Source organism: Chionomys nivalis, chromosome 26, assembly GCF_950005125.1.
Source record: "Chionomys nivalis chromosome 26, mChiNiv1.1, whole genome shotgun sequence".
NCBI lineage: Eukaryota > Metazoa > Chordata > Mammalia > Rodentia > Cricetidae > Chionomys > Chionomys nivalis.
Genome location: NC_080111.1, coordinates 32,947,641 through 32,962,333, shown reverse-complemented (window position 1 = coordinate 32,962,333; position 14,693 = coordinate 32,947,641). Strand labels below are relative to the sequence as shown.

Sequence of the window (14,693 nt, the reverse complement as noted above, 5' to 3'; positions counted from 1 at the left end):
CCTCACCATATAATAATCAAAACACAAAATATACAGAACAAAGAAAGAATACTAAGAGCTGCAAAAGAAAAAGGTCAAGTAACATATAAAGGAAAACCTATCAGAATTATACCTGGCTTCTGAGTGGAAACCATGAAAGCCAGAAGGTCCTGGATAGATGTGCTGCAGACACTAAGATACCACGGACACAAGCCCAGAATACTATACCCAGCAAACCTTTCATTCACCATTGATGGAGAAAACATGATATTCAATGACAAAAACAGATTTAAATAATATGTATACACAAACCCAGCCTTCCAGAAAGTACTAGAAGGAAAGCCATGACCCAAGGAAGCTAACTATACCCACAATAACTCAGGCATCTGATAACCCCTCCCCACCAGCATAACCCTGATGTAGGAGGGTCTTCTATCTATCTGTTGCTTTCATTGGTTAATTAATAAAGAAAACTACTTGGCCTGATAGGTCAGAACATAGGTAGGCGGGGAAGACAGAACAGAATGCTGTGAGGAAGAAGGCAGTGAAGCAGATGCCATGCTTCTCCTACCCAAGACAGATGGTGGTTAGAAACTTCCCAGTAAGCCACCACTTCGTGGTGCAACACAGATTATTAGAAATGGGTTAATCAAGATGTGAGAGTTAGCCAAAAAGAGGCTAGAAATAATGGGCCAGACAGTGTTTAAATGAATACAGTTTCCGTGTTAATATTTCTGGGGCTAAGCTAGCCAAGCAGGAGTCAGGCGGGATGAAAAGCAGGCCTGCCCGCAGCTCCTTCTACATAAGCCAAAGAAGGGAAACACACAAACACTACTACCAAAAGATAACCGGAGTTAACAACCACTGGTCATTAATATCACTTAATATCAATGGACTCAATTCACCTATAAAAAGACACAGGCTAAGAGAATGGATACGAAAACAGGATCCAGCATTTTGCTGTTTACAAGAAACACACCTCAACTTCAAAGACAGACACTACCTCAGAGTAAAGGGTTGAGAAAAGGTTTTCCAATCAAACGGACCTAAGAAACAAGCAGATGTGGCTAACCTAATAGCTAACAAAATTGATTTCAAAGTAAAATCAATCAGAAGAGATGGAGAAGGACATTTTATACTCAGGAAAAATTCATCAAGATGAAGTCTAAATCCTGAATATCTATGCCTCTAATTCAAGAGCACCCACATATGTAAATGAAACATTACTTGAATTGCAAATCAAATCCCACACACTAATAGTAGGAGATTTCAACACTCTTCCCTTGACAATGGACAGGTCAAACAGACAGAAACTTAACAGAGAAATAAGAGAACTAACATATGTAATGAATCAAACGGACTTAACAGACATCAATAGAACATTCCATCCAATCAAAAAAGAATATACTTTCTTCTCAACATCTCATGGAACCTTCTCTAAAATTGATCACATTCTCGGTAACAAAGCAAACACCCACAGATACAAAAAAATATTGAAGTCTTATCAAATCACCATGGAGTAAAGTTAGAATTCAACAATAATACTACTTTCAGAAAGCCTACAAACTCATGGAAATTAAACAGTCAACTAGTGAACCACTTCTAGGTCAAAAAAGAAATAAAGAAATTAAAATCTTCCTTGAATTCAATGAAAATGAAGACATAACATACCCAAACCTATAAGACACTATGAAAGCAGTGCTAAGAGGTTCGTAGTACTAAGTGCCCACGTAAGAAAAATGGAGAAAGCTCACATCAATGAGCATTCCTGAAAGCTCTAGAAAAAAAAAAAAAGCAGACTTACTCAAAAGCAGAAGAAGACAGAAAATAATCAAGTTGAGGGCTGAAATCAACAAAATAGAAACACAGAAAACAATCCAAAGAATCAATGAAACAAAGAGCTGGTTCTTTGAGAAAATCAACAAGATTGACAAACCCTTATCCAAACTAATCAAAAGGCAGAGAGAGAACATCCAAATTAACAAAATCAGAAATCAAAAGGGGGACATAATAATGGACACTGAGGAAATCATTAGGTCCTACTACAAAAATCTGTACTCCACAAAACTGGAAAATGTAAAAGAAATGAACAATTTTTTAGATAGATACCACCTACCAAAATTAAATCAAGACCAGGTAAGCAACTTAAATAGACCTATATACCACGAAGAGATAGAAGCTCCTATCAAAAAACCTCCCAACCAAAAACAGCCCAGGGCCGAATGGTTTTAGTGCAGAATTCTACCAGAACTTCCAAGAAGAGCTAATACCTATACTCCTTAATGTGTTTCACATAATAGAAACAGAAGGCTCACTGCCAAACTCTTTTTAAGAAGCTACAGTTACCTTGATACCAAAATTGCACAAAGACTCAACCAAGAAAGAGAATTACAGACCAAGCTCACTCATGAACATGGATTCAAAAATTCTCAATAAAATTCTGGCAAACCAAATCCAAGAACACATCAAAGAAAATCACCCATTATGATCAAAGTAGGCTTCATCCCAGAGATGCAGGGCTGGTTCAACATACGAAAATCAATGTAATCCATCATATAAATAAACTGAAAGAAAAAAAACGTGATCATTTCGTTGGCTGCAGAAAAAGCATTTGACAAAATTCAAAACCCCTTTATGATAAAGGTCTTGGAGAGATTAGGGATACAAGGATCATATCTAAATATAATAAAAGCAATATATAGCAAGCCGACAACTAACATCAAATTAAATGGAGAGAAACTCAAATCTATTCCACTAAAATCAGGAACAAGACAAGGCTCTCTCCATATCTCTTCAATACAGTTCTTGAAGTTTTAGCAATAGCAATAAGGCAAAATAAGGAGATCAAGGGAATTCAAATCAGAAAGGAAGAAGTTAAACTTTCATTATTTGCAGATGATATAATAGTGTATATCAGTAAGCCCAAAAACTCTACCAGAGAACTCCTACAGCTGATAAATATCTTCAGTGAAGTGGCAGGATAAAAGATAAAAGATCAACTCAAAAAAATCATTAGCTCTCCTAAACACAAAGGATAAAGAAGCTGAGAGGGAAATCAGAGAAATATCACCTTTCACAATAGCCACAAATCACATAAAATATCTAGGTGTAACACTAACAAAGGACGTGAAAGACATATTTGATTAGAACTTTATGTCTTTGAAGAAAGAAATTTCCAGAAAATGGAAAGCTCTCCCATGCTCTTGGATAGGAAGGATCAACATAGTAAAAATAGCAATCTTACCAAAGGCAATCTATAAATTCAATGCAATCCCCATCAAAATCCCAGCACAATTCTTCACAGACCTTGAAAGAAGGATACTCAACTTCAGATGGAAAAACAAGAAACCCATGATAGCTAAAACAATCCTGTACAATAAAGGAACTGTCGGAGGCATTACCATCCCTGACATCAAACTATTACAGAGCTACACTAATGAAAACAGCTTGGTATTGGCATAAAAACAGAGACGTTGACCAATGGAATCAAACTGAAGACTTGAATATTAATTCACACACCTATGAACACCTGATTTTTGACAAGAAAGCAAAAATTATACAATGGAAAAAAAAGAAAGCATCTTTAACAAATGGACCTCCTGAAACTGAGAAGTTTCTGTAAAGCAAAGCACACAGTCAATAAGATGAAAAGGCAGCCTACTGAATGGGAAAAAAATCTTCACCAACCCCACACCAGACAAAGGTTTGATCTTCAAACTATAAAAAGAACTCAAGAAATTAGACATTAAAATTCTAAGTAACCCAATTAAAAAGTGGTATACTGAACTAAACAGAGAATTCTCAACAGAAGAATTTCAAATGGCCAAAAGATACTTAAGGACTTGTTCTTAGTCCTTAGCTATCAGGGAAATGCAAATCAAAACAACCTCGAGATACCATCTTACACTTGTCAGAATGGCTAAGATCAAAAACACTAATGATAGCTTATGCTGGAGAGGTTGTGCAGCAAGGGGAATACTCATTCATTGCTGGTGGGAATGCAAACTTGTGCAACCACTTTGGAAATCAGTGTGGCAGTTCCTCAGAAAACTGGGAATCAACCTACCTCAGGATCCAGCAATTCCACTCTTGGGAATATATCCAAAAGATGCTCAATCATACTACCAGAGCATTTGTTCAACTATGTTCATAGAAGCATTATTTGTAATAGCTAGGACCTGGAAACAACCCAGATGCCCCTCAACTGAAGAATGGATAAAGAAAGTGGGGTACATCTACACATTAGAGTACTACTCAGCAGTAAAAAATGACATCTTGAATTTTGCATGCAAATGGATGGAATTAGAAAACATCATCCTGACTGAGGTAACTCAGACCCAAAAAAATAAATATGGTATGTACTCACTCATAAGTGGATACTAGTCATAAGCAAAGGGCAACGAGCCTATAGCTCAGGATCCTAGACAAACTAAGTAATAAGGTAAACCCAAAGAAAAAAATATATAGACCCACCTGAAAATTGGAATCAGACAATAATTTGGGAGCAGGGGGGCAGGGATGCGGGGAAAAGGGGGGATGGAGGAGAACTTGAGCAAGGAAAGAGATATCTTGATTGAGGGAGCCATTATGGAGTTAGCAAGAAACCTGGTTCTAGAAAAATGCCCAAGAATCCACAGCAATGAACCCAGCAGAGACCCTAAGCAACAGAGGAAAGGATGTCTGAACTGACCTTACCCTGTAGTTAGACTGATGATTATCTTAAATATCACCATAGAACCTTCGTCTAACAACAGATGGGGAACAGAGGCAATGACCCACATCGGAGCACTAGACTGAACTCCCAAGATCCAGTTGAAGAGTGGAGGGAGTGAGAGTGTGAGCAAGGAATTCAAGACCATGAGGGGGTCATCCACTGAGACAGTTTGCTTGAGCTAATGGGAGCTCACCAACTCCAACTGGACTGGCAGTGAACGAGCATGGGAACAACCAAGCCTCCCTGAAGGGGGTGACAGCTGGGGCAGGCTGAGGGCCACTGATAGTGACACTGGGACGTGTCTCTACTCCATATACCAGCTTCATGGGATCCTATTCTCTTCAGATATAAACCTTGCTCAACCTAGATGTAGTAGGGAGGACCTGGGGCTTTCCACAGGGCAGGGTGCATGGCACTCCCTTAGGGTTGGAGGAGTGGGGGAGAGTCTGTGGAGGGAGAGGGAGGGGACTGGGAGGAGGAGAGGGAGTGGGAATATGGATTGGTATGTTTTTAAGTAATAAAAAAAAAGAAAATTGCTTTTAAAAGAAAAAAATAAAACCATCAGAACTACAAGTTAATCACTGAGTCGTAGTTTAGTGGTGGAAATAGTGGTCAGGACCTGAATAACTACCAAATAATCTTACCACTATTTAGTTTGCCTCATTAGAGAGGTTATTTTACTGCAGTAGACAACAATTAATATAGGGAATCACAACTAGTCAAACTGTAGACAATAAATTAGCCTGTCTCAAAAGATCTTTTGTTTCCTCCCACAAACAACATTTTATATGTTTTTTTAAACTTTCTTTTAAAAGAAAATCAATGAACTGTAGCTTAGTTCTAACCAATTTTACAGAACAAACAACCTCATATTTAGATTTCTCCTAGACTCAAACATAGCAAAAAGTTTTAGAAATAGCTTTCCTACACCGATTTTATAACTCAACACTTTCCAACTATAAATATCAGAACTTCCTTACTTTTAGCTGGGCATGGTCAGACATGTCTTTAATCCCAGCACTAGGGAGCAGAAACAGGTGGATTTCTGAGTTCCAGAACAGTCAGGGTTACATACTGTCTCAAAAAATAATTCTCTTAAAGAATTCACTTCTTAGAACCTGCTTTATAACTGTTTGGTAAAGCTGGAATGAATCTGAGGTAGGGTTTTTAATGCATCTGGCTCGGCCTTGCAGACAGAATAGACTATCATGAAATACAATATGTTAAGTTCATTTAAAAATAGACGATAGTAATTTATCTTCCCAGTTTTATTTCCCACACAATCCTAACCTGCTACTAGGAGTAGACATAGCTACTATTTTTCATGTGAGGAGCCTGGAGCTGAGGAAAGCTGTCTTCTTAAAGGAGATGTGGCTCAGTGGGAACCCAGGGTTACTACTGCCTCATAAACTACATTTTCCTCACTCTCTAGGAAAGCCTTGTATACATTTTATGTGCATAATGTTCGTAGATAAGGTATTCAATATTAGTTCTTTCCAAAACTTTAGAAATAGGGTAACTTTACTGACAGCCAGACTACTTAATCAACACAAAGCCACTCACTTTGAAAACAGCCTCCCACCTCTCACCAGTAACTTGCCCCTTTATTATTAGTAGACGAAAAACTCTCAGACTTAACAACTTTTGAATTCTTAAAAAGGATTTATATGTACATTCCTTCCAAATTCAGCAAGCTAACCAATTGTGACATCATATATTGCAACCAGCTAAAGAACAAAGCTGGCATTTTGCCGAGATGGCTCCAGTTTACAACAAAGTTCTAAATGTTTGAGAAAGCCTTCAGAAGGCTAGAGATTAGGTAGAATATGTGCCTAACATGTGTAATGGGTTTAGTCTCCAGCACTGTTAAAAAAAATTAATTTATAAACTTACTTTTAAAAGATACAAAACAAGAAATCTCTACCAGTCAAGCAATTCAAAGGGTTATAAATAGTCAATGATTTTTCTCTGATTTCATTTTAAAACCTCCTTAGTACAAAGCACAAAGGACAGACAGGATCATAAAACAGAAAACACAGGAAGAGAGAAGTGGCAGACTACTATAGGGTATGTATTCTGTCTACTAAAAACAAAGAACTTAATTTTCCAAGAGTCAAAGAACAGAAAACATGGTCTACTGAAAACTGAGTTTGCAGGGCTCACTCTGGGAACTACCCCACCACCATCACCCCACCCCACCCCACCCCCCGCGCGCGCGCGCGCACATACACACACACACACATCAGATATACAAACTGACCTTGAAAAAGTAAGCCTTCACTTGCTATGTCCTTGGAACTTTCTGGTTTCTTTTCTGATCTTCCTGCAGCAATTTACCATGCACTGGGATTCAGCCCAGTGCCACTATGCCCAGCTCATAGCTTCTTTAAAGAAACCTTTAATAGACTGCCATGAGAAGGACCTGATCTGATGCAAAGAATTGTAAATAATTCATAATTTATTTTCTGCTGTGGGATACAACTTTTTTGATGGTCATTTTAAGGGATATAATTTTTTAAATTTCAAATTAATGTAAAGCTTAAAAGATTTAAAATTTTGATAATTGTTCTGATAAAGGAACAAAGCAATAAAATGACTCTTAGTAACATTGTTATACCTGCAGATGAGTGTCTCACTCAGTTATCAGAGAAGCTTTTTCCTACAGTATATGGAAACTAATACAGAGACCCACAACCAGACAACACACAGAGAGCGAGAGACCTTGGAACACCCAGTCCTAAATGGGACATCTTCAACAAACCCTCCCCTCAGGACTCAGGAAACTATGCAGAGGAAGAGCCAGAGGGGTTGAATGCTACCAAGGGAAACAACAGGACTGTTGTACATATGAACTCCAGAGAATACAGCAGCATGTGAGGGGCCTGCACAGGTCTAATGCAGACAGGGTACCAGTGCTGAGAAGGGAAAGCAGACATCAGCACCCATTCCTAATCAAGAAGCCATCACCTATTTACAACTGCTGAAAAACGAAAAATTAGTGTAGATATACAAACCACACTTTAAGGGTAGGTCCCATGCCTAGTAGTAGATGGACAACAAAATGAACTGAAAGGTAGTTCTGAAGATCTTTTGTTGTTTCATTTGGGTCTTTGTTGCCTTACTGGTCATTTTGAAATTTTATGTCTCATGTTTGTATGCTTTTTGTCCTCTTTGTTTTTGTTGCTGTTTATATTCATTTTGCTTTATTTTTGTTTGCTTGTTTTTGGTTTTCTGGCCTATCTTTTTTAAGAGAGAGAAAAAGGAGGAATGGAGCTAGAAGGGTGAGAAAGTAGAAAGGATTTGGGAGGGGAAATGGAGATTAGAACATAGTGTGTAAAAAAGTATTTTCAAATAAGAAGAAAATTAATACATTTAAAACAACACGCTGAGCTGGGGGGGGGGGTGGCATAGACCGCTAATCCCAGAACTAAGGAGGCAGAGGCAGAAAAATCTCTGAGATCCAGGACAGCCAGGAATACACAAAGAAACCTTGTTTCAAAAAACAAAAACAAACAAAAACTTAGAAAATTTAAAACAATGGATTTGATAAACTAAGAAAACAAAGTAAATTACCTTCAGTAAAACTTCAATCATTAGAAACAACTTAGTACACTTCTGGGTATCAGTCTATCAGGTTTATCCTATTTTTGAGAATTTAAGCTACTTTGTCATCAATAATAAGAACCTTTTAAAAATTAATTTTTAAAAAAATAAAAAAAATAAAAAATTTTGCAAATAAAAATATCACATACCAAAATAACCAAACCATAGTCTACACAATTTAGTGAACTTAGCCAGTTAGAATTGGCATTTGAAACAGAAACTGTGAAGCTTCCCACTAGACCTTTCAGCACCAAATGTATTTCATGTACTTATCTACCACCAAAATCAAAGTCCATGACAGAACTAGAATTAGAAAAACAATCAACTTTATACTCTTCAGTAATTTGCATCTAGTACCTGCATTCAGTCCTGCATCCCCTTATATTTAGTTTTTCTTTTTTTCTTTTCTTCATGTTATACTGTGCATATGTGTACAACTGTTTATATTTATGTATGTATTATTATTATTGGCAGAAAGGTTTACCAACGCAGGAAGATCTTAGGCTAGCATGAGCTACATAGGACGACCCTATCTTTTGGGGGGAACGGGGTAGGTGTCGAGGCAGGGTTTCTCTGTGTAGCCCCAGCTGTCCTGGAACTCTGTAGACAAGGCTGGCCTCAAACTCAAGAGATCCACCAGTCTCTGTCTCCCCTAATGCTGGGACTAAAGGTATGTACCACCACCACCGGACGAGTTTTGAAATCTCTTGACACTTTAATAGCCAAACATGCTAAAAGTTGTTTTTCTCAAGTTAAAAATTCCATTAAGAAAGCTATGTCCTAGCCGGGTGGTGGCGGCACATGCCTTTAATGCCAGCACACAGGAGGCAGAGGCTGACTGATCTCTGAGTTGGAGGCCATCCTGGTTAACAGGGCAAGTTCTAGGACAGCCAAGGCTACACTGAGAAACCCTGTCTCAAAAAACCATAAATAAATAAAAAGTTCTGTCCTGTTATCAATAAATTAAACACATAAAATATTGGGGTTTGCCCAGCTAAGACCCTAAGCAATAGAGGAGAGGGTGCCTGAACTGGCCTTGTCCTGTAGTCAAGACTGATGATCACCTTACATATCACCATAGAACCTTCATCCAACAATAGATGGAAACAGAGGCAGAGAACTACATCGAAGCACTGGACTAAGCTCCCAAGGTCAAATTGAAGAGCAGAAGGAGGGAGAATATGAGCAAGGAAGTCAAGACCATAAGGGGTTCATCCACTGAGACAGTGTGCCTAAGCTAATGGGAGCTCCCCAACTCCAACTGGACTGGGAGTGAATGACATGTTACTGGACTGGGAGTGAATGAGCATGGGATCAAACTAGTCCCTCTGAATATGGTTGACAGCTGGGGCGGACTGAGGGGTCACTGACAGTGGCACTGGGATTTGTCTCTACTGCATGTACTGGCTTTTGGGGATCCTATTCTCTTTGGATGTATACACTGCTCAACCTAGATGTAGTAAGGAGGTCCTTGGACCTGCCAAGGGCAAAGCGCCTTGTCATCTCTTAGGATTGCAGGGGGAGGAGTAGGAGGGTATGGGAGGAGGGGAGGGAGTGGGAATTTGGATTGGCATTTTTTAAAGCAATAAAATAATAATAATAAATTGGGGTTTGTATATATAGGTGTTCACTAAATGTTTACTGTTCAACTTCTTTAGCTTTTATTAATGCTAATACAATTCTATAGATACCTACAAATGAAAAAATAGAGCAAGTTTCAACTTTGCTTTTTAAATAGGTTTGTTTCCTCCTAAGTTTCTCCTAAAAGCAAAGTTCACAGAATAGCATAGGAAAGCAGTGATTTTCCAACTATTTGTTAGAAAACAACTTTAGTCTTTAATGGGCAAAGTCTCAGATCATTTAAAATATCAAAATCTATTAGATGTTGTTGTTCGTGATGATTAGTTTTAATTCTAAGTTTGGCCCAATCTCAAATCACCTGAGAAGTGAATCTCAATGAAAGACTGTTTAGAGCAAGTGCAAGTTGGGGTGATGGAGATAGGAGGATTGCCTTAATAGCGGGAAGACCTACCTACTATGAGAGGCAAGCATTCCTACATAGGTGTCTTATTCTGTGCAACTTGGGAAGGAAAAGGTTTATTTATTTCAGCTTACACTCTGTATCACTGTTCATCATCACAGGAAGCTAGGACAGGAAGTCAAACAGGACAGGAACATGGAGGCAGGAGCTGATGCAGAGACCATGGAGGCATGCTGCTTATTATAAGGCTTACTTCCTCAAGGCTTATGCAACCTGCTTTGTTATAGAACCCAGAACAAATCAGCCCACAATGGGTTGGGAACCTCCCTTTAAAAAAAAAAAAAATCCCTACAGGCTTGTGTACTGCCCAATCTTATGGAAGCATTTTCTTAACTGAGCTTCCCTCTGCCCAGATGACTTCAGTGTGTGTCAAGTTGATACAAAACTATCCAGCACAGTAGGGAATCCTGAACTTTCTAAGAGTAGAGAGACTGTGGCACAGGGGCATGCCCAGTGTTGGGAGGGCCCATTACAAATCCCACCCTCAGTGTGCCAAACAGCAGCTCCCGGATCTGCCCTCTCCAGACCTTGCCCAAAGAAAGCCTTCCAGCCAGGGGGTTGTGGCACATGTCTTTAATCCCAACAGTCGGGAAGCAGAAGCAGGTGGATCTCTGTGAATTTGAGGCCAGCCGGGTCTACAAAAGTTAGTTCCACGACAGGCTCCAAAGTTACAGAGAAACTCTGTCTCAAAAAATCGAAAAAGAAAAAGAAAAAGAAAAGAAAAGAAAAGAAAAGAAAAGAAAAGAAAAGAAAGCTCCTCCCTTGGGGCTGCCAAGAGCATACCTACAGGATTTAAGACTTGGTTGCCAGACCTTGTTGATGGGAGCGTCGGGGCCCTTTGTTCGTCCTGCCCAGCTAGCTTACACCCAAAATAATCACACAGAAACTGTATTCATTTAAACACTGTCTAGCTCATTATCTCTAGCCTCTTATTGGCTAACTCTCACATCTTGAATTAACCCATTTCTAATAATCTGTGATCACCACGAGGTCGTGGCTTACTGGGAAAGATTCAGCATGTCTGACCTGGCAGCTCCATAGCAGCTCTCCATCTGCCCTTCTTCCCAGCATTCAGTTCTCTCTACTCCACCAACCTAAGTGCTACCCTATCAAAAGGCCAAGGCAGTTTCTTTATTCAACCAATGAAAGCAACATTTAGACAGAAGAACCTCCTACACCATTTCCCCTTTACTGTTTAAACAAAAGGAAGGCTTTAACTTTAACACAATAAAATTATACATAACAAAACAGTTATCAAGCAAGAATTACAGTTTATAACTAAGGAAATCTGTAACTATAAATTCTATAACTCCATCAAAGACTCCAGAAGGATATAATATTACCTATGTAAACAGGAAGTGCATTGTAAGCAAATTCCAAAACTCTAGAATTGAGAGAGAGATCTCACTGCCTGGACAGTCACCCAAAGTTCTTTTGTACCGTTGAGGCATCCATCTTCAGCCTATAGGCCCATAGCATCCAGCAGACATTTCCATAAAGCAGAAAATTCCAAACACAGTTTAGTCACTTTCTTTTGTGTTCTGCAGAATGTCTCGCAGACTCTTTTATGAAACCGGAACTCCGAAGGACCATCTCACCTTTAGTAAAGTTCAGCAGTCCTCTCTCTGTGGGTTATGTCCAGTTTATGTAACAGTCCAAGCAAAAGCAGTTAGTTGTCGAAATGGCTATCAAACTTCATAAGGAGCCTTGTGGATGCCCATCTTCCTTCTCTTGAAGTATCTGGTGCTGCCAGGAGCAGATGTGTCTCACTGTCATGAAAAGCCCCAGGTTATTAAAACATTTTAAATGCCATATTCTGTAATCTTTGAAAGATATGAAGAATGTTTATCTAAAATATATCTATGCACATCTAGAAAATCTAACATGACTACAAACTTTGGCTATTATAGATGATTATCTATTAATCTATATTTCCTAATTATACATTATATTTTTAAATGAATACACAATCACAATACCTTAATCAAGAGCAGAAATATACATATAACAAGACTGATCTTAAATTAGTATCAGTAAACTAAGATTCATATTAATGTAAATTATTCATATCTATATCATGCCCCCCTTTAAATGTAAAAGAACATTTATAAACAATATTGAATATGGGCACAGTTTTTTTCTCTCCAAACTGCTTTGTGCTGTATGCGATGTTAATCAGGTCTTTTATGATATATCCTGTGTGTTAGGTTTATCTCAGTCAGCAGTTGGGCAAAGAAATTTTTGAGGGTGTGTACAGCAACCTTTCAGGAGGGCGTGGTCTATCATACCATATTGGTCTAGAAGCAATCCACAGGGTCTCATCCTCTGTGAAAACAGAAGAACCTCTTTTTCAAAGCATCATATCCTTAGACCCAAATTCTGAAAACATAATACCTTTTTAATATACATGCTGATTTGGCTTAGCAGCCCACACAATGAAATGTCTCTCTGTACTTAGCTCCTTCACAGTCAAAAAATTTAAAGAAAACACAATCATACACAGAATCCAGACTCTCTGTGAATTTTTCATTTTTGCATGGCTTATTTTTTTACTTCCTTTTAATCTATGACTTCATCTGTACTCTGTCTCTTTAAAGACTTTACCCTTTTTTTAAAGCATTAACTTTATTTTATGACTCTGTATACTCTTTATCTTTTCTCTCACAAGCCTATATACATTTATACAACATTTTGATACATTTAGAGGTCACTGATGTCTGAATCTGTCCTATTGCATTGTCTGTAATTCTCTACTGTCTTAGAGAGCTTTTAAAATGCTAAGCAGCTTGGGTGCAGCTGCTCTGGATGTTGCCTCTGCCTCTCTCCAATTTCAAAATGGTGGACATACCATTTTCACTAGCTTTGGGGCTGCCAGGTAGGAGCCATGCTCAGCACTTTAACTCTTTTAACTCTGAGAATGAGCGTGCAGCATATAACCTCTTTTTTTCTGAGTTACAGCCAAATCTGTCACACAGAGCACTGGACACCCTGGAAACATCTTTATGTATGGTGGCAGGAATCCACCATGCTCTCCCGCCTGCCCAAGCCTGATCCCGCTGTCTGCCCAGGCAGGAAGAGCTCAGCCATGGGCATGATCTCAGATGCTTTCCTCCCAACTCTGAGTGGGCACAGAAACACCCAGGCAGCACAGCCCGGGAAGCTGGGTTTTAAAACTGCACGGCCTTTTTTTTTTTTTTTTGGGTCGGGAAAAACTCTGTGCGGCACACTGCCAGCAAACAGCAAAAAGCCATGTTAAACTCTATATTTGTGTCTAGAAACTTGTTCAACCAATAAAAGCAACACAGAGACAAAGGAACCTCCTACACCAAGACCCACCATGTGATTTCCTCTCCTGCCTTTCTGAGAGTCACCAGGGAGTTGCTTTGCTCTGTTTATTAAACCTGGACTTATTAATTCAACTTGACTGGCTTACTGCACCGGTGAAGGACACCTAATAACTGATGATCCAATACTTATCACCCAGCATTCACCAGGCAGAGCCAGGCCAATCTCTAAGTTTGAGGCCAGTCGGGTCTACAGAGTGAGTTCCAGGTCAAGACAGTTTCTTTATTAACCAATGGTAATAAAACATATTCACAGCAAACAGATGGAAATCCCATGTCACAGGGCTACACAGAGAAACCCTGTCTCAAAAAACAAACAAACAAAGAAACAAAAAGAGTAGAGATTAAAGAGTGGCAAAGTGGAAAGTGTGCTGAAGTACACACATATCCACTCTCTGTTCCTGACTATAGCATGGTCAGTTGCTTCAAGTTTGCCACTCTGATTTCTCTGCTATGATAGACTATAACCTGGAACTGTCAGCTAAAATAAACTCTTTTATTCCCATGTGTTTCTGTCAGAGTATTTTATCCCTACAATAGGAAACAAAACTAAGACATAGTTTGAATCTAAAATGTTCCATGAAGGCTCATTTGCTAAAGGCCTAGCTGCCTGCTGAGACAGATATGGAAAGTAACTTGCATTTTAGGATGTTTTTATTGTTATTTCAATCTACCAATCCTCTCCCTCCCACCCCCATGCTTTTTTTTTTAAACTGGGTTTTCTTTATTTGCACTATATTAGTATGGATGTATCCTGCAGGGCATATAGCTTCCAAACTTTTTACTACTATGAGCACTGGACCCGCACCTTTTTTTTTTTTTTTTTTTTTTGTTAAACTGAGTTTTCTTTATTTGCACTATATTAGTGTGGATGTATCTTGCAGGGCATATAACTTCCAAACTTTTTACTACTATGGGCACTGGCGAAACTTGGAAGACCAAGATCTTTAGGGTACTCTATATCGGGTATGTAGCTTTTGGCTTTTTCTAGTCTCCTCTCATTAGGACTAGA

The 14,693-nt window shown here is 38.8% G+C and overlaps 1 protein-coding gene across 4 annotated transcripts in view; it reads right to left on the bottom strand.

The window, feature by feature from the left end:
* The window catches only part of Yes1 (YES proto-oncogene 1, Src family tyrosine kinase), a 72,023-nt gene that overhangs the window by 40,361 nt on the left and 16,969 nt on the right, over positions 1-14,693 (bottom strand). Inside the window, exon 2 of one of the 4 annotated variants that reach the window (XM_057758537.1) lies at positions 11,936-12,106. The exons of 2 other annotated variants lie outside the window; for them this stretch is intronic. The gene's annotated coding sequence lies outside the window, so the exon portion shown is untranslated. One more of the 4 variants, XM_057758539.1, reaches the window with a different exon arrangement.